This window comes from Drosophila teissieri, unplaced genomic scaffold (genome assembly GCF_016746235.2).
Source record: "Drosophila teissieri strain GT53w unplaced genomic scaffold, Prin_Dtei_1.1 Segkk107_quiver_pilon_scaf, whole genome shotgun sequence".
Taxonomy (NCBI): domain Eukaryota; kingdom Metazoa; phylum Arthropoda; class Insecta; order Diptera; family Drosophilidae; genus Drosophila; species Drosophila teissieri.
In genome coordinates, this window is record NW_025224977.1 from 38,277 (window position 1) to 58,943 (window position 20,667).

The window sequence follows — 20,667 nt, forward strand, 5'->3', positions numbered from 1 at the left end:
ACAAAATTCTATCAAGTTGCCAAATATGAAATTGTCCCCATCTACTAATGATATAGAATTAAAGACTTTACAAAATTCTATCAAGTTGCAAATGCATTGTCATCGATTTAGTGACGCGCGCATATGAAATTGTCCCTATCTACTAATAATATAGAATTAAAGACTTTACAAAATTCTATCAAGTTGCCAAATATGAAATTGTCCCCATCTACTAATGATATAGAATTAAAGACTTTACAAAATTCTATCAAGTTGCCAAATGCATTGTCATCGATTTAGTGACGCGCGCATATGAAATTGTCCCTATCTACTAATAATATAGAATTAAAGACTTTACAAAATTCTATCAAGTTGCCAAATATGAAATTGTCCCCATCTACTAATGATATAGAATTAAAGACTTTAAAAAATTCTATCAAGTTGCCAAATGACTCGTCATCAATTTAGTGACGCATATGAAATTGTCCCATCTACTAATGATAGAGTTAAAGACTTTGAAAAATTCTATCAAGTTGCCAAATACCTCGTCATCAATTTAGTGACATTGTCCTTATCTTGTAATAGAAATGAAAACTTTATTATGACTAAAGGAGAAATATATGAAATAATCGTATATACTTTTAGTATACGAAAGAAACCCCAATACTATAGGTATATTAAATATAAAACATATGAAAATGAATATTTATCACATGAATACAGACAAAATATAAGTATATTAAATAATATACATATGAAAATAAATATTATATAATATAATAATATATAATATAATAATAATAATATTATAATATATATTATTATTATAATATAATTATATATTAATAAAGGAAATAATGATGAAATATTTATATTTTCTATTAGTATTATAGAGAAAACCCATACACGTGAAAGGTTATAGTAGTGTAAGCGACGCTTTTATCGACAGAGGGTTCAAAAACTACTATAGGTAGGCAGTGGTTGCCGACCACTCGTATTGTTCGAAACTTATGTATTTATATGATTTCGACAATAATATATGGAAATTAAATATTAAACATATGGAAATGAATATTTATCGTATGGATAAATGAAGAAATGATAAAATATTCCTATATTCTCTTGGAAATATAGGAATAATCCATATACGTGAAAGGTTATAGTAGTGTAAGCGACGCTTTTATCGACAGAGGGTTCAAAAACTACTATAGGTAGGCAGTGGTTGCCGACCTCTCGTATTGTTCGAAACTTATGTATTTATATGATTTCGACAATAATATATGGAAATTAAATATTAAACATATGGAAATGAACATTTATCGTATGGATAAATGAAAAAATGATAAAATATTCCTATATTCTCTTGGAAATATAGGAATAATCCATATACGTGAAAGGTTATAGTAGTGTAAGCGACCCTTTTATCGACAGAGGGTTCAAAAACTACTATAGGTAGGCAGTGGTTGCCGACCTCTCGTATTGTTCGAAACTTATGTATTTATATGATTTCGACAATAATATATGGAAATTAAATATTAAACATATGGAAATGAACATTTATCGTATGGATAAATGAAAAAATGATAAAATATTCCTATATTCTCTTGGAAATATAGGAATAATCCATATACGTGAAAGGTTATAGTAGTGTAAGCGACCCTTTTATCGACAGAGGGTTCAAAAACTACTATAGGTAGGCAGTGGTTGCCGACCTCTCGTATTGTTCGAAACTTATGTATTTATATGATTTCGACAATAATATATGGAAATTAAATATTAAACATATGGAAATGAATATTTATCGTATGGATAAATGAAGAAATGATAAAATATTCCTATATTCTCTTGGAAATATAGGAATAATCCATATACATGAAAGGTTATAGTAGTGTAAGCGACCCTTTTATCGACAGAGGGTTCAAAAACTACTATAGGTAGGCAGTGGTTGCCGACCACTCGTATTGTTCGAAACTTATGTATTTATATGATTTCGACAATAATATATGGAAATTAAATATTAAACATATGGAAATGAATATTTATCATATGAATAATGGAAAAATATATTTAATTATATATGAATAAAGGAAATATCAATATAATATTACTGTATTCTCTTAATATATAAGAGAATATCCTATATGTTGGATGGCAAACAGAATTGAAAATACCCGCTTTGAGGACAGCGGGTTCAAAAACTACTATAGGTAGGCAGTGGTTGCCGACCTCTCGTATTACATTGGTTACTTACAAATAAAGTATATTATTTTCCGTACAAATTTGTTTCTCAGTTCTTATGAACATTGGGACTTGGCTCCGCGGTTAATAGGAATATACGCCCTTAGATAATATCGTTGAAACAAAAGTCAAGTTTCTATTATACATAGAATAACAAATCGTTTCCATATATTATCGTTAATTTTTGGATGCAGGCAAATATATTATTATTTATTACCTGTCATAAAGTTGGAAGTGTTTATATCGTTACCCACGGTATAATAAAATTTTTGGAAAATTACAAATTTTATATATAAATCATCATATGCGCTCGGTTTTATGTTATATATTACCAGAGAGTTATATGGAAAAAGATAAATTTTAAATTTATCATCAAAATGCAAATGATTTAGCTCAATATTTATATTGGTTAAACAAAAATTGTACATGTGTGGATACAATAATTATGTATGTTGGAAACAAAATGATATTTTAGAATGAAATATGTATAATATAAATAAAAAATTATGGAAATATATATATATATAAAAACAAGAATGGAATTTACGAATACGAATACGAATGCTATATAAAAATGGCCGTAATCGAATTAAAATAGATTTAAAAACCCAAAGGCAAATTTTATAATAAGAAATGGAATTATATAAAATGGAAATCTATAATATTTATATTACTTATTTCAATTCAAAAAATATGAATGAAATATGAAAAAAGAAACATTATTCTGGTTGATCCTGCCAGTAGTTATATGCTTGTCTCAAAGATTAAGCCATGCATGTCTAAGTACACACGAATTAAAAGTGAAACCGCAAAAGGCTCATTATATCAGTTATGGTTCCTTAGATCGTTAACAGTTACTTGGATAACTGTGGTAATTCTAGAGCTAATACATGCAATTAAAACATGAACCTTATGGGACATGTGCTTTTATTAGGCTAAAACCAAGCGATCGCAAGATCGTTATATTGGTTGAACTCTAGATAACATGCAGATCGTATGGTCTTGTACCGACGACAGATCTTTCAAATGTCTGCCCTATCAACTTTTGATGGTAGTATCTAGGACTACCATGGTTGCAACGGGTAACGGGGAATCAGGGTTCGATTCCGGAGAGGGAGCCTGAGAAACGGCTACCACATCTAAGGAAGGCAGCAGGCGCGTAAATTACCCACTCCCAGCTCGGGGAGGTAGTGACGAAAAATAACAATACAGGACTCATATCCGAGGCCCTGTAATTGGAATGAGTACACTTTAAATCCTTTAACAAGGACCAATTGGAGGGCAAGTCTGGTGCCAGCAGCCGCGGTAATTCCAGCTCCAATAGCGTATATTAAAGTTGTTGCGGTTAAAACGTTCGTAGTTGAACTTGTGCTTCATACGGGTAGTACAACTTACAATTGTGGTTAGTACTATACCTTTATGTATGTAAGCGTATTACCGGTGGAGTTCTTATATGTGTTTAAATACTTGTATTTTTTCATATGTTCCTCCTATTTAAAAACCTGCATTAGTGCTCTTAAACGAGTGTTATTGTGGGCCGGTACTATTACTTTGAACAAATTAGAGTGCTTAAAGCAGGCTTCAAATGCCTGAATATTCTGTGCATGGGATAATGAAATAAGACCTCTGTTCTGCTTTCATTGGTTTTCAGATCAAGAGGTAATGATTAATAGAAGCAGTTTGGGGGCATTAGTATTACGACGCGAGAGGTGAAATTCTTGGACCGTCGTAAGACTAACTTAAGCGAAAGCATTTGCCAAAGATGTTTTCATTAATCAAGAACGAAAGTTAGAGGTTCGAAGGCGATCAGATACCGCCCTAGTTCTAACCATAAACGATGCCAGCTAGCAATTGGGTGTAGCTACTTTTATGGCTCTCTCAGTCGCTTCCCGGGAAACCAAAGCTTTTGGGCTCCGGGGGAAGTATGGTTGCAAAGCTGAAACTTAAAGGAATTGACGGAAGGGCACCACCAGGAGTGGAGCCTGCGGCTTAATTTGACTCAACACGGGAAAACTTACCAGGTCCGAACATAAGTGTGTAAGACAGATTGATAGCTCTTTCTCGAATCTATGGGTGGTGGTGCATGGCCGTTCTTAGTTCGTGGAGTGATTTGTCTGGTTAATTCCGATAACGAACGAGACTCAAATATATTAAATAGATATCTTCAGGATTATGGTGCTGAAGCTTATATAGCCTTCATTCATGGTGGCAGTAAAATGTTTATTGTGTTTGAATGTGTTTATGTAAGTGGAGCCGTACCTGTTGGTTTGTCCCATTATAAGGACACTAGCTTCTTAAATGGACAAATTGCGTCTAGCAATAATGAGATTGAGCAATAACAGGTCTGTGATGCCCTTAGATGTCCTGGGCTGCACGCGCGCTACAATGAAAGTATCAACGTGTATTTCCTAGACCGAGAGGTCCGGGTAAACCGCTGAACCACTTTCATGCTTGGGATTGTGAACTGAAACTGTTCACATGAACTTGGAATTCCCAGTAAGTGTGAGTCATTAACTCGCATTGATTACGTCCCTGCCCTTTGTACACACCGCCCGTCGCTACTACCGATTGAATTATTTAGTGAGGTCTCCGGACGTGATCACTGTGACGCCTTGCGTGTTACGGTTGTTTCGCAAAAGTTGACCGAACTTGATTATTTAGAGGAAGTAAAAGTCGTAACAAGGTTTCCGTAGGTGAACCTGCGGAAGGATCATTATTGTATAATATCCTTACCGTTAATAAACATTTGTTATAATACAAATAAATTGAATTTACCAAAAACCAAATTTACCAAATTACAATGAGATCAATTTACAAAAGCACATGATTTATGATTATTTACAAAAGCAATTATATATGACTATTATCGAACACAATAATTCAATTGATTCAAAGAATCAAAAATCAAATTAAAATGATGATCTGGTTTTCCTAGCCAAACATCATAAAATGTGGTTAGCCACCACATTGGGTTATATGTGACTGCGGTCCACATTAATCCACATAAGTTAAAAATTGTGATTGGGGACCACAATATATTGTGTGTGAAGTTTTGCGGATTCACAAAAAAATAATATGATTTATATATTGCTTTAAAATAAAAATAAACAATGTGTTTCCTAAAAATTCGAAAATGGACAATCGAATTTTTAAAATTTGTGTGTATATGGACCATAATATACACGCGTTGCGAATATGTATTGTTCATCTTAGTTATGAGCATACGTTGGCTAATGCAACAACCTAAAATATACAATGTTGTACCTGGCATCCATCAGGTTAATGTTTTATATAAAATGCAGTATGTATCGCCCATATTGGTAATTATAAATAAAATGGTAATTATATGATACATATTGCTTATATGAAACTAAGACATTTCGCAGCATTTATTTTAGGTATAAAAATACATTTATTGAAGGAATTGATATATGCCAGTAAAATGGTGTATTTTTAATTTCTTTCAATAAAAACAATATTGACATTATATAGAAATGAATTATAAAACTCTAAGCGGTGGATCACTCGGCTCATGGGTCGATGAAGAACGCAGCAAACTGTGCGTCATCGTGTGAACTGCAGGACACATGAACATCGACATTTTGAACGCATATCGCAGTCCATGCTGTTATGTACTTTAATTAATTTTATAGTGCTGCTTGGACTACATATGGTTGAGGGTTGTAAGACTATGCTAATTAAGTTGTTTATAAATTTTTATAAGCATATGGTATATTATTGGATAAAATAATAATTTTATTCATAATATTAAAAACTGTATATGAAAAACATTATCCTCACATTTGAATGTGAAAAACGAAGAGAAATATTTTCTTTTTCAATCAAATAATACTGAGAAATGTCTAGCATAAAAAATTGAATTATTTTTCATCTAGGATTGTCTCTTATTAATGATTCGGAAATAGAAAAAATTTGGTTATGTTATTTTCTTCGTTGGTTCGTTAATGGAAAATACTAAGCTACAAAAAATAATGGAAATTATTACAACGAATTTAATAAAATGTTTTATCATTATATATAAAGAATTAATAGCAATAAAAAGTTATATACAACCTCAACTCATATGGGACTACCCCCTGAATTTAAGCATATTAATTAGGGGAGGAAAAGAAACTAACAAGGATTTTCTTAGTAGCGGCGAGCGAAAAGAAAACAGTTCAGCACTAAGTCACTTTGTCTATATGGCAAATGTGAGATGCAGTGTATGGAGCGTCAATATTCTAGTATGAGAAATTAACGATTTAAGTCCTTCTTAAATGAGGCCATTTACCCATAGAGGGTGCCAGGCCCGTATAACGTTAATGATTACTAGATGATGTTTCCAAAGAGTCGTGTTGCTTGATAGTGCAGCACTAAGTGGGTGGTAAACTCCATCTAAAACTAAATATAACCATGAGACCGATAGTAAACAAGTACCGTGAGGGAAAGTTGAAAAGAACTCTGAATAGAGAGTTAAACAGTACGTGAAACTGCTTAGAGGTTAAGCCCGATGAACCTGAATATCCGTTATGGAAAATTCATCATTAAAATTGTAATATTTAAATAATATTATGAGGATAGTGTGCATTTTTTCCATATAAGGACATTGTAATCTATTAGCATATCCCAAATTTATCATAAAATATAACTTATAGTTTATTCAAATTAAAGTGCTTGCATTTTAACACAGAATAAATGTTATTAATTTGATAAAGTGCTGATAGATTTATATGATTACAGTGCGTTAATTTTTCGGAATTATATAATGGCATAATTATCATTGATTTTTATGTTTATTATATGCACTTGTATGATTAACAATGCGAAAGATTCAGGATACCTTCGGGACCCGTCTTGAAACACGGACCAAGGAGTCTAACATATGTGCAAGTTATTGGGATATAAACCTAATAGCGTAATTAACTTGACTACTAATGGGATTAGTTTTTTAACTATTTATAGCTAATTAACACAATCCCGGGGCGTTCTATATAGTTATGTATAATGTATATTTATATTATTTATGCCTCTAACTGGAACGTACCTTGAGCATATATGCTGTGACCCGAAAGATGGTGAACTATACTTGATCAGGTTGAAGTCAGGGGAAACCCTGATGGAAGACCGAAACAGTTCTGACGTGCAAATCGATTGTCAGAATTGAGTATAGGGGCGAAAGACCAATCGAACCATCTAGTAGCTGGTTCCTTCCGAAGTTTCCCTCAGGATAGCTGGTGCATTTTAATATTATATAAAATAATCTTATCTGGTAAAGCGAATGATTAGAGGCCTTAGGGTCGAAACGATCTTAACCTATTCTCAAACTTTAAATGGGTAAGAACCTTAACTTTCTTGATATGAAGTTCAAGGTTATGATATAATGTGCCCAGTGGGCCACTTTTGGTAAGCAGAACTGGCGCTGTGGGATGAACCAAACGTAATGTTACGGTGCCCAAATTAACAACTCATGCAGATACCATGAAAGGCGTTGGTTGCTTAAAACAGCAGGACGGTGATCATGGAAGTCGAAATCCGCTAAGGAGTGTGTAACAACTCACCTGCCGAAGCAACTAGCCCTTAAAATGGATGGCGCTTAAGTTGTATACCTATACATTACCGCTAAAGTAGATGATTTATATTACTTGTGATATAAATTTTGAAACTTTAGTGAGTAGGAAGGTACAATGGTATGCGTAGAAGTGTTTGGCGTAAGCCTGCATGGAGCTGCCATTGGTACAGATCTTGGTGGTAGTAGCAAATAATCGAATGAGACCTTGGAGGACTGAAGTGGAGAAGGGTTTCGTGTGAACAGTGGTTGATCACGAGTTAGTCGGTCCTAAGTTCAAGGCGAAAGCCGAAAATTTTCAAGTAAAACAAAAATGCCAAACTACATACAAAAAGCGAATATAATACACTTGAATAATTTTGAACGAAAGGGAATACGGTTCCAATTCCGTAACCTGTTGAGTATCCGTTTGTTATTAAATATGGGCCTCGTGCTCATCCTGGCAACAGGAACGACCATAAAGAAGCCGTCGAGAGATATCGGAAGAGTTTTCTTTTCTGTTTTATAGCCGTACTACCATGGAAGTCTTTCGCAGAGAGATATGGTAGATGGGCTAGAAGAGCATGACATATACTGTTGTGTCGATATTTTCTCCTCGGACCTTGAAAATTTATGGTGGGGACACGCAAACTTCTCAACAGGCCGTACCAATATCCGCAGCTGGTCTCCAAGGTGAAGAGTCTCTAGTCGATAGAATAATGTAGGTAAGGGAAGTCGGCAAATTAGATCCGTAACTTCGGGATAAGGATTGGCTCTGAAGATTGAGATAGTCGGGCTTGATTGGGAAACAATAACATGGTTTATGTGCTCGTTCTGGGTAAATAGAGTTTCTAGCATTTATGTTAGTTTCTTGTTCCCCGGATAGTTTAGTTACGTAGCCAATTGTGGAACTTTCTTGCTAAAATTTTTAAGAATACTATTTGGGTTAAACCAATTAGTTCTTATTAATTATAACGATTATCAATTAACAATCAATTCAGAACTGGCACGGACTTGGGGAATCCGACTGTCTAATTAAAACAAAGCATTGTGATGGCCCTAGCGGGTGTTGACACAATGTGATTTCTGCCCAGTGCTCTGAATGTCAAAGTGAAGAAATTCAAGTAAGCGCGGGTCAACGGCGGGAGTAACTATGACTCTCTTAAGGTAGCCAAATGCCTCGTCATCTAATTAGTGACGCGCATGAATGGATTAACGAGATTCCTACTGTCCCTATCTACTATCTAGCGAAACCACAGCCAAGGGAACGGGCTTGGAATAATTAGCGGGGAAAGAAGACCCTTTTGAGCTTGACTCTAATCTGGCAGTGTAAGGAGACATAAGAGGTGTAGAATAAGTGGGAGATATTAGACCTCGGTTTGGTATCGTCAATGAAATACCACTACTCTTATTGTTTCCTTACTTACTTGATTAAATGGAACGTGTATCATTTCCTAGCCATTATACGGATATATTTATTATATCTTATGGTATTGGGTTTTGATGCAAGCTTCTTGATCAAAGTATCACGAGTTTGTTATATAATCGCAAACAAATTCTTTAATAAAACGATGCATTTATGTATTTTTGATTTGAAAATTTGGTATAACTCCAATTACTCAGGTATGATCCAATTCAAGGACATTGCCAGGTAGGGAGTTTGACTGGGGCGGTACATCTCTCAAATAATAACGGAGGTGTCCCAAGGCCAGCTCAGTGCGGACAGAAACCACACATAGAGCAAAAGGGCAAATGCTGACTTGATCTCGGTGTTCAGTACACACAGGGACAGCAAAAGCTCGGCCTATCGATCCTTTTGGTTTAAAGAGTTTTTAACAAGAGGTGTCAGAAAAGTTACCATAGGGATAACTGGCTTGTGGCGGCCAAGCGTTCATAGCGACGTCGCTTTTTGATCCTTCGATGTCGGCTCTTCCTATCATTGTGAAGCAAAATTCACCAAGCGTTGGATTGTTCACCCATGCAAGGGAACGTGAGCTGGGTTTAGACCGTCGTGAGACAGGTTAGTTTTACCCTACTAATGACAAAACGTTGTTGCGACAGCATTCCTGCGTAGTACGAGAGGAACCGCAGGTACGGACCAATGGCACAATACTTGTTCGAGCGAACAGTGGTATGACGCTACGTCCGTTGGATTATGCCTGAACGCCTCTAAGGTCGTATCCGTGCTGGACTGCAATGATAAATAAGGGGCAATTTGCATTGTATGGCTTCTAAACCATTTAAAGTTTATAATTTACTTTATAAACGACAATGGATGTGATGCCAATGTAATTTGTAACATAGTAAATTGGGAGGATCTTCGATCACCTGATGCCGCGCTAGTTACATATAAAAGCATTATTTAATACAATGACAAAGCCTAGAATCAATTGTAAACGACTTTTGTAACAGGCAAGGTGTTGTAAGTGGTTGAGCAGCTGCCATACTGCGATCCACTGAAGCTTATCCTTTGCTTGATGATTCGAAATAAGTACACTAATGTACTTATTATTGTTGGTTCGTGAGGTTTAGCGCAGCGCACTAGCTATAGTATAGCGCCTGCCTGCCTCTCGGATCGATCCCGGTAGCCAAATGCATTGTCATCGAATTAGTGACGCGCGCATATGAGATTGTCCCTATCTACTAATAATATAGAATTAAAGACTTTACAAAATTCTATCAAGTTGCCAAATATGAAATTGTCCCCATCTACTAATGATATAGAATTAAAGACTTTACAAAATTCTATCAAGTTGCCAAATGCATTGTCATCGATTTAGTGACGCGCGCATATGAAATTGTCCCTATCTACTAATAATATAGAATTAAAGACTTTACAAAATTCTATCAAGTTGCCAAATATGAAATTGTCCCCATCTACTAATGATATAGAATTAAAGACTTTACAAAATTCTATCAAGTTGCAAATGCATTGTCATCGATTTAGTGACGCGCGCATATGAAATTGTCCCTATCTACAATAATATAGAATTAAAGACTTTACAAAATTCTATCAAGTTGCCAAATATGAAATGGTCCCCATCTACTAATGATATAGAATTAAAGACTTTACAAAATTCTATCAAGTTGCCAAATGCATTGTCATCGATTTAGTGACGCGCGCATATGAAATTGTCCCTATCTACTAATAATATAGAATTAAAGACTTTACAAAATTCTATCAAGTTGCCAAATATGAAATTGTCCCCATCTACTAATGATATAGAATTAAAGACTTTACAAAATTCTATCAAGTTGCCAAATGCATTGTCATCGATTTAGTGACGCGCGCATATGAAATTGTCCCTATCTACTAATAATATAGAATTAAAGACTTTACAAAATTCTATCAAGTTGCCAAATATGAAATTGTCCCCATCTACTAATGATATAGAATTAAAGACTTTACAAAATTCTATCAAGTTGCCAAATGCATTGTCATCGATTTAGTGACGCGCGCATATGAAATTGTCCCTATCTACTAATAATATAGAATTAAAGACTTTACAAAATTCTATCAAGTTGCCAAATATGAAATTGTCCCCATCTACTAATGATATAGAATTAAAGACTTTAAAAAATTCTATCAAGTTGCCAAATGACTCGTCATCAATTTAGTGACGCATATGAAATTGTCCCATCTACTAATGATAGAGTTAAAGACTTTGAAAAATTCTATCAAGTTGCCAAATACCTCGTCATCAATTTAGTGACATTGTCCTTATCTTGTAATAGAAATGAAAACTTTATTATGACTAAAGGAGAAATATATGAAATAATCGTATATACTTTTAGTATACGAAAGAAACCCCAATACTATAGGTATATTAAATATAAAACATATGAAAATGAATATTTATCACATGAATACAGACAAAATATAAGTATATTAAATAATATACATATGAAAATAAATATTATATAATATAATAATATATAATATAATAATAATAATATTATAATATATATTATTATTATAATATAATTATATATTAATAAAGGAAATAATGATGAAATATTTATATTTTCTATTAGTATTATAGAGAAAACCCATACACGTGAAAGGTTATAGTAGTGTAAGCGACGCTTTTATCGACAGAGGGTTCAAAAACTACTATAGGTAGGCAGTGGTTGCCGACCACTCGTATTGTTCGAAACTTATGTATTTATATGATTTCGACAATAATATATGGAAATTAAATATTAAACATATGGAAATGAATATTTATCGTATGGATAAATGAAGAAATGATAAAATATTCCTATATTCTCTTGGAAATATAGGAATAATCCATATACGTGAAAGGTTATAGTAGTGTAAGCGACGCTTTTATCGACAGAGGGTTCAAAAACTACTATAGGTAGGCAGTGGTTGCCGACCTCTCGTATTGTTCGAAACTTATGTATTTATATGATTTCGACAATAATATATGGAAATTAAATATTAAACATATGGAAATGAAATTTATCGTATGGATAAATGAAAAATGATAAAATATTCCTATATTCTCTTGGAAATATAGGAATAATCCATATACGTGAAAGGTTATAGTAGTGTAAGCGACCCTTTTATCGACAGAGGGTTCAAAAACTACTATAGGTAGGCAGTGGTTGCCGACCTCTCGTATTGTTCGAAACTTATGTATTTATATGATTTCGACAATAATATATGGAAATTAAATATTAAACATATGGAAATGAACATTTATCGTATGGATAAATGAAAAATGATAAAATATTCCTATATTCTCTTGGAAATATAGGAATAATCCATATACGTGAAAGGTTATAGTAGTGTAAGCGACCCTTTTATCGACAGAGGGTTCAAAAACTACTATAGGTAGGCAGTGGTTGCCGACCTCTCGTATTGTTCGAAACTTATGTATTTATATGATTTCGACAATAATATATGGAAATTAAATATTAAACATATGGAAATGAATATTTATCGTATGGATAAATGAAAAATGATAAAATATTCCTATATTCTCTTGGAAATATAGGAATAATCCATATACTGAAAGGTTATAGTAGTGTAAGCGACCCTTTTATCGACAGAGGGTTCAAAAACTACTATAGGTAGGCAGTGGTTGCCGACCTCTCGTATTGTTCGAAACTTATGTATTTATATGATTTCGACAATAATATATGGAAATTAAATATTAAACATATGGAAATGAATATTTATCGTATGGATAAATGAAGAAATGATAAAATATTCCTATATTCTCTTGGAAATATAGGAATAATCCATATACATGAAAGGTTATAGTAGTGTAAGCGACCCTTTTATCGACAGAGGGTTCAAAAACTACTATAGGTAGGCAGTGGTTGCCGACCTCTCGTATTGTTCGAAACTTATGTATTTATATGATTTCGACAATAATATATGGAAATTAAATATTAAACATATGGAAATGAATATTTATCGTATGGATAAATGAAGAAATGATAAAATATTCCTATATTCTCTTGGAAATATAGGAATAATCCATATACGTGAAAGGTTATAGTAGTGTAAGCGACCCTTTTATCGACAGAGGGTTCAAAAACTACTATAGGTAGGCAGTGGTTGCCGACCACTCGTATTGTTCGAAACTTATGTATTTATATGATTTCGACAATAATATATGGAAATTAAATATTAAACATATGGAAATGAATATTTATCATATGAATAATGGAAAAATATATTTAATTATATATGAATAAAGGAAATATCAATATAATATTACTGTATTCTCTTAATATATAAGAGAATATCCTATATGTTGGATGGCAAACAGAATTGAAAATACCCGCTTTGAGGACAGCGGGTTCAAAAACTACTATAGGTAGGCAGTGGTTGCCGACCTCTCGTATTACATTGGTTACTTACAAATAAAGTATATTATTTTCCGTACAAATTTGTTTCTCAGTTCTTATGAACATTGGGACTTGGCTCCGCGGTTAATAGGAATATACGCCCTTAGATAATATCGTTGAAACAAAAGTCAAGTTTCTATTATACATAGAATAACAAATCGTTTCCATATATTATCGTTAATTTTTGGATGCAGGCAAATATATTATTATTTATTACCTGTCATAAAGTTGGAAGTGTTATATCGTTACCCGCGGTATAATAAAATTTTGGAAAATTACAAATTTTATATATAAATCATCATATGCGCTCGGTTTTATGTTATATATTACCAGAGAGTTATATGGAAAAAGATAAATTTTAAATTTATCATCAAAATGCAAATGATTTAGCTCAATATTTATATTGGTTAAACAAAAATTGTACATGTGTGGATACAATAATTATGTATGTTGGAAACAAAATGATATTTTAGAATGAAATATGTATAATATAAATAAAAAATTATGGAAATATATATATATATAAAAACAAGAATGGAATTTACGAATACGAATACGAATGCTATATAAAAATGGCCGTAATCGAATTAAAATAGATTTAAACCCAAAGGCAAATTTTATAATAAGAAATGGAATTATATAAAATGGAAATCTATAATATTTATATTACTTATTTCAATTCAAAAAATATGAATGAAATATGAAAAAAGAAACATTATTCTGGTTGATCCTGCCAGTAGTTATATGCTTGTCTCAAAGATTAAGCCATGCATGTCTAAGTACACACGAATTAAAAGTGAAACCGCAAAAGGCTCATTATATCAGTTATGGTTCCTTAGATCGTTAACAGTTATACTTGGATAACTGTGGTAATTCTAGAGCTAATACATGCAATTAAAACATGAACCTTATGGGACATGTGCTTTTATTAGGCTAAAACCAAGCGATCGCAAGATCGTTATATTGGTTGAACTCTAGATAACATGCAGATCGTATGGTCTTGTACCGACGACAGATCTTTCAAATGTCTGCCCTATCAACTTTTGATGGTAGTATCTAGGACTACCATGGTTGCAACGGGTAACGGGGAATCAGGGTTCGATTCCGGAGAGGGAGCCTGAGAAACGGCTACCACATCTAAGGAAGGCAGCAGGCGCGTAAATTACCCACTCCCAGCTCGGGGAGGTAGTGACGAAAAATAACAATACAGGACTCATATCCGAGGCCCTGTAATTGGAATGAGTACACTTTAAATCCTTTAACAAGGACCAATTGGAGGGCAAGTCTGGTGCCAGCAGCCGCGGTAATTCCAGCTCCAATAGCGTATATTAAAGTTGTTGCGGTTAAAACGTTCGTAGTTGAACTTGTGCTTCATACGGGTAGTACAACTTACAATTGTGGTTAGTACTATACCTTTATGTATGTAAGCGTATTACCGGTGGAGTTCTTATATGTGTTTAAATACTTGTATTTTTTCATATGTTCCTCCTATTTAAAAACCTGCATTAGTGCTCTTAAACGAGTGTTATTGTGGGCCGGTACTATTACTTTGAACAAATTAGAGTGCTTAAAGCAGGCTTCAAATGCCTGAATATTCTGTGCATGGGATAATGAAATAAGACCTCTGTTCTGCTTTCATTGGTTTTCAGATCAAGAGGTAATGATTAATAGAAGCAGTTTGGGGGCATTAGTATTACGACGCGAGAGGTGAAATTCTTGGACCGTCGTAAGACTAACTTAAGCGAAAGCATTTGCCAAAGATGTTTTCATTAATCAAGAACGAAAGTTAGAGGTTCGAAGGCGATCAGATACCGCCCTAGTTCTAACCATAAACGATGCCAGCTAGCAATTGGGTGTAGCTACTTTTATGGCTCTCTCAGTCGCTTCCCGGGAAACCAAAGCTTTTGGGCTCCGGGGGAAGTATGGTTGCAAAGCTGAAACTTAAAGGAATTGACGGAAGGGCACCACCAGGAGTGGAGCCTGCGGCTTAATTTGACTCAACACGGGAAAACTTACCAGGTCCGAACATAAGTGTGTAAGACAGATTGATAGCTCTTTCTCGAATCTATGGGTGGTGGTGCATGGCCGTTCTTAGTTCGTGGAGTGATTTGTCTGGTTAATTCCGATAACGAACGAGACTCAAATATATTAAATAGATATCTTCAGGATTATGGTGCTGAAGCTTATATAGCCTTCATTCATGGTGGCAGTAAAATGTTTATTGTGTTTGAATGTGTTTATGTAAGTGGAGCCGTACCTGTTGGTTTGTCCCATTATAAGGACACTAGCTTCTTAAATGGACAAATTGCGTCTAGCAATAATGAGATTGAGCAATAACAGGTCTGTGATGCCCTTAGATGTCCTGGGCTGCACGCGCGCTACAATGAAAGTATCAACGTGTATTTCCTAGACCGAGAGGTCCGGGTAAACCGCTGAACCACTTTCATGCTTGGGATTGTGAACTGAAACTGTTCACATGAACTTGGAATTCCCAGTAAGTGTGAGTCATTAACTCGCATTGATTACGTCCCTGCCCTTTGTACACACCGCCCGTCGCTACTACCGATTGAATTATTTAGTGAGGTCTCCGGACGTGATCACTGTGACGCCTTGCGTGTTACGGTTGTTTCGCAAAAGTTGACCGAACTTGATTATTTAGAGGAAGTAAAAGTCGTAACAAGGTTTCCGTAGGTGAACCTGCGGAAGGATCATTATTGTATAATATCCTTACCGTTAATAAACATTTGTTATAATACAAATAAATTGAATTTACCAAAAACCAAATTTACCAAATTACAATGAGATCAATTTACAAAAGCACATGATTTATGATTATTTACAAAAGCAATTATATATGACTATTATCGAACACAATAATTCAATTGATTCAAAGAATCAAAAATCAAATTAAAATGATGATCTGGTTTTCCTAGCCAAACATCATAAAATGTGGTTAGCCACCACATTGGGTTATATGTGACTGCGGTCCACATTAATCCACATAAGTTAAAAATTGTGATTGGGGACCACAATATATTGTGTGTGAAGTTTTGCGGATTCACAAAAAAATAATATGATTTATATATTGCTTTAAAATAAAAATAAACAATGTGTTTCCTAAAAATTCGAAAATGGACAATCGAATTTTTAAAATTTGTGTGTATATGGACCATAATATACACGCGTTGCGAATATGTATTGTTCATCTTAGTTATGAGCATACGTTGGCTAATGCAACAACCTAAAATATACAATGTTGTACCTGGCATCCATCAGGTTAATGTTTTATATAAAATGCAGTATGTATCGCCCATATTGGTAATTATAAATAAAATGGTAATTATATGATACATATTGCTTATATGAAACTAAGACATTTCGCAGCATTTATTTTAGGTATAAAAATACATTTATTGAAGGAATTGATATATGCCAGTAAAATGGTGTATTTTTAATTTCTTTCAATAAAAACAATATTGACATTATATAGAAATGAATTATAAAACTCTAAGCGGTGGATCACTCGGCTCATGGGTCGATGAAGAACGCAGCAAACTGTGCGTCATCGTGTGAACTGCAGGACACATGAACATCGACATTTTGAACGCATATCGCAGTCCATGCTGTTATGTACTTTAATTAATTTTATAGTGCTGCTTGGACTACATATGGTTGAGGGTTGTAAGACTATGCTAATTAAGTTGTTTATAAATTTTTATAAGCATATGGTATATTATTGGATAAAATAATAATTTTATTCATAATATTAAAAACTGTATATGAAAAACATTATCCTCACATTTGAATGTGAAAAACGAAGAGAAATATTTTCTTTTTCAATCAAATAATACTGAGAAATGTCTAGCATAAAAAATTGAATTATTTTTCATCTAGGATTGTCTCTTATTAATGATTCGGAAATAGAAAAAATTTGGTTATGTTATTTTCTTCGTTGGTTCGTTAATGGAAAATACTAAGCTACAAAAAATAATGGAAATTATTACAACGAATTTAATAAAATGTTTTATCATTATATATAAAGAATTAATAGCAATAAAAAGTTATATACAACCTCAACTCATATGGGACTACCCCCTGAATTTAAGCATATTAATTAGGGGAGGAAAAGAAACTAACAAGGATTTTCTTAGTAGCGGCGAGCGAAAAGAAAACAGTTCAGCACTAAGTCACTTTGTCTATATGGCAAATGTGAGATGCAGTGTATGGAGCGTCAATATTCTAGTATGAGAAATTAACGATTTAAGTCCTTCTTAAATGAGGCCATTTACCCATAGAGGGTGCCAGGCCCGTATAACGTTAATGATTACTAGATGATGTTTCCAAAGAGTCGTGTTGCTTGATAGTGCAGCACTAAGTGGGTGGTAAACTCCATCTAAAACTAAATATAACCATGAGACCGATAGTAAACAAGTACCGTGAGGGAAAGTTGAAAAGAACTCTGAATAGAGAGTTAAACAGTACGTGAAACTGCTTAGAGGTTAAGCCCGATGAACCTGAATATCCGTTATGGAAAATTCATCATTAAAATTGTAATATTTAAATAATATTATGAGGATAGTGTGCATTTTTTCCATATAAGGACATTGTAATCTATTAGCATATCCCAAATTTATCATAAAATATAACTTATAGTTTATTCAAATTAAAGTGCTTGCATTTTAACACAGAATAAATGTTATTAATTTGATAAAGTGCTGATAGATTTATATGATTACAGTGCGTTAATTTTTCGGAATTATATAATGGCATAATTATCATTGATTTTTATGTTTATTATATGCACTTGTATGATTAACAATGCGAAAGATTCAGGATACCTTCGGGACCCGTCTTGAAACACGGACCAAGGAGTCTAACATATGTGCAAGTTATTGGGATATAAACCTAATAGCGTAATTAACTTGACTACTAATGGGATTAGTTTTTTAACTATTTATAGCTAATTAACACAATCCCGGGGCGTTCTATATAGTTATGTATAATGTATATTTATATTATTTATGCCTCTAACTGGAACGTACCTTGAGCATATATGCTGTGACCCGAAAGATGGTGAACTATACTTGATCAGGTTGAAGTCAGGGGAAACCCTGATGGAAGACCGAAACAGTTCTGACGTGCAAATCGATTGTCAGAATTGAGTATAGGGGCGAAAGACCAATCGAACCATCTAGTAGCTGGTTCCTTCCGAAGTTTCCCTCAGGATAGCTGGTGCATTTTAATATTATATAAAATAATCTTATCTGGTAAAGCGAATGATTAGAGGCCTTAGGGTCGAAACGATCTTAACCTATTCTCAAACTTTAAATGGGTAAGAACCTTAACTTTCTTGATATGAAGTTCAAGGTTATGATATAATGTGCCCAGTGGGCCACTTTTGGTAAGCAGAACTGGCGCTGTGGGATGAACCAAACGTAATGTTACGGTGCCCAAATTAACAACTCATGCAGATACCATGAAAGGCGTTGGTTGCTTAAAACAGCAGGACGGTGATCATGGAAGTCGAAATCCGCTAAGGAGTGTGTAACAACTCACCTGCCGAAGCAACTAGCCCTTAAAATGGATGGCGCTTAAGTTGTATACCTATACATTACCGCTAAAGTAGATGATTTATATTACTTGTGATATAAATTTTGAAACTTTAGTGAGTAGGAAGGTACAATGGTATGCGTAGAAGTGTTTGGCGTAAGCCTGCATGGAGCTGCCATTGGTACAGATCTTGGTGGTAGTAGCAAATAATCGAATGAGACCTTGGAGGACTGAAGTGGAGAAGGGTTTCGTGTGAACAGTGGTTGATCACGAGTTAGTCGGTCCTAAGTTCAAGGCGAAAGCCGAAAATTTTCAAGTAAAACAAAAATGCCAAACTACATACAAAAAGCGAATATAATACACTTGAATAATTTTGAACGAAAGGGAATACGGTTCCAATTCCGTAACCTGTTGAGTATCCGTTTGTTATTAAATATGGGCCTCGTGCTCATCCTGGCAACAGGAACGACCATAAAGAAGCCGTCGAGAGATATCGGAAGAGTTTTCTTTTCTGTTTTATAGCCGTACTACCATGGAAGTCTTTCGCAGAGAGATATGGTAGATGGGCTAGAAGAGCATGACATATACTGTTGTGTCGATATTTTCTCCTCGGACCTTGAAAATTTATGGTGGGGACACGCAAACTTCTCAACAGGCCGTACCAATATCCGCAGCTGGTCTCCAAGGTGAAGAGTCTCTAGTCGATAGAATAATGTAGGTAAGGGAAGTCGGCAAATTAGATCCGTAACTTCGGGATAAGGATTGGCTCTGAAGATTGAGATAGTCGGGCTTGATTGGGAAACAATAACATGGTTTATGTGCTCGTTCTGGGTAAATAGAGTTTCTAGCATTTATGTTAGTTTCTTGTTCCCCGGATAGTTTAGTTACGTAGCCAATTGTGGAACTTTCTTGCTAAAATTTTTAAGAATACTATTTGGGTTAAACCAATTAGTTCTTATTAATTATAACGATTATCAATTAACAATCAATTCAGAACTGGCACGGACTTGGGGAATCCGACTGTCTAATTAAAACAAAGCATTGTGATGGCCCTAGCGGGTGTTGACACAATGTGATTTCTGCCCAGTGCTCTGAATGTCAAAGTGAAGAAATTCAAGTAAGCGCGGGTCAACGGCGGGAGTAACTATGACTCTCTTAAGGTAGCCAAATGCCTCGTCATCTAATTAGTGACGCGCATGAATGGATTAACGACGGACGTGTTTTCGGTACGCTCGTGTTCAGACTGCGAAAAGCTAAGTTTTCCTTGTAAAACAAAGTTCGGAAAGTGAATTAATCGGTGGTAGAGTGCTCCGCGGAAATAGTGATATTATTTACGCGAGCGCAAAGCCTGTGATTTCGGAACAATTCGCAATAATTTATTGCAAAATTTTCCATTGAGAACAGCACGTGGTTCCAGGCGAGCTTTCGGACAGCTGTTAAACAGCTGGGCCTGTCGGTTCGTGTCCGCGCTACCAGCAATCAGCTGTTGG

At 34.4% G+C, this 20,667-nt stretch overlaps 5 non-coding genes and 1 pseudogene across 5 annotated transcripts; all 6 read left to right on the top strand.

Annotated features, from left to right (window-relative positions):
* Window positions 1–2,938: 2,938 nt before the first annotated feature.
* LOC122625448 lies at window positions 2,939–4,933 on the top strand. The gene has a single exon (XR_006326589.1). It is a non-coding gene; the product is annotated as a small subunit ribosomal RNA (ribosomal RNA).
* A 789-nt stretch (window positions 4,934–5,722) lies between these two features.
* On the top strand, window positions 5,723–5,901 carry LOC122625457. Its single transcript, XR_006326597.1, has one exon. It is a non-coding gene; the product is annotated as a 5.8S ribosomal RNA (ribosomal RNA).
* A 386-nt stretch (window positions 5,902–6,287) lies between these two features.
* LOC122625453 lies at window positions 6,288–10,248 on the top strand. The gene has a single exon (XR_006326594.1). It is a non-coding gene; the product is annotated as a large subunit ribosomal RNA (ribosomal RNA).
* Window positions 10,249–14,344: 4,096 nt separating this feature from the next.
* On the top strand, window positions 14,345–16,341 carry LOC122625449. Its single transcript, XR_006326590.1, has one exon. It is a non-coding gene; the product is annotated as a small subunit ribosomal RNA (ribosomal RNA).
* A 789-nt stretch (window positions 16,342–17,130) lies between these two features.
* Window positions 17,131–17,309, top strand: LOC122625458. The gene has a single exon (XR_006326598.1). It is a non-coding gene; the product is annotated as a 5.8S ribosomal RNA (ribosomal RNA).
* Window positions 17,310–17,695: 386 nt separating this feature from the next.
* Window positions 17,696–20,667, top strand: LOC122625454 (annotated as a pseudogene; the record flags this gene model as incomplete).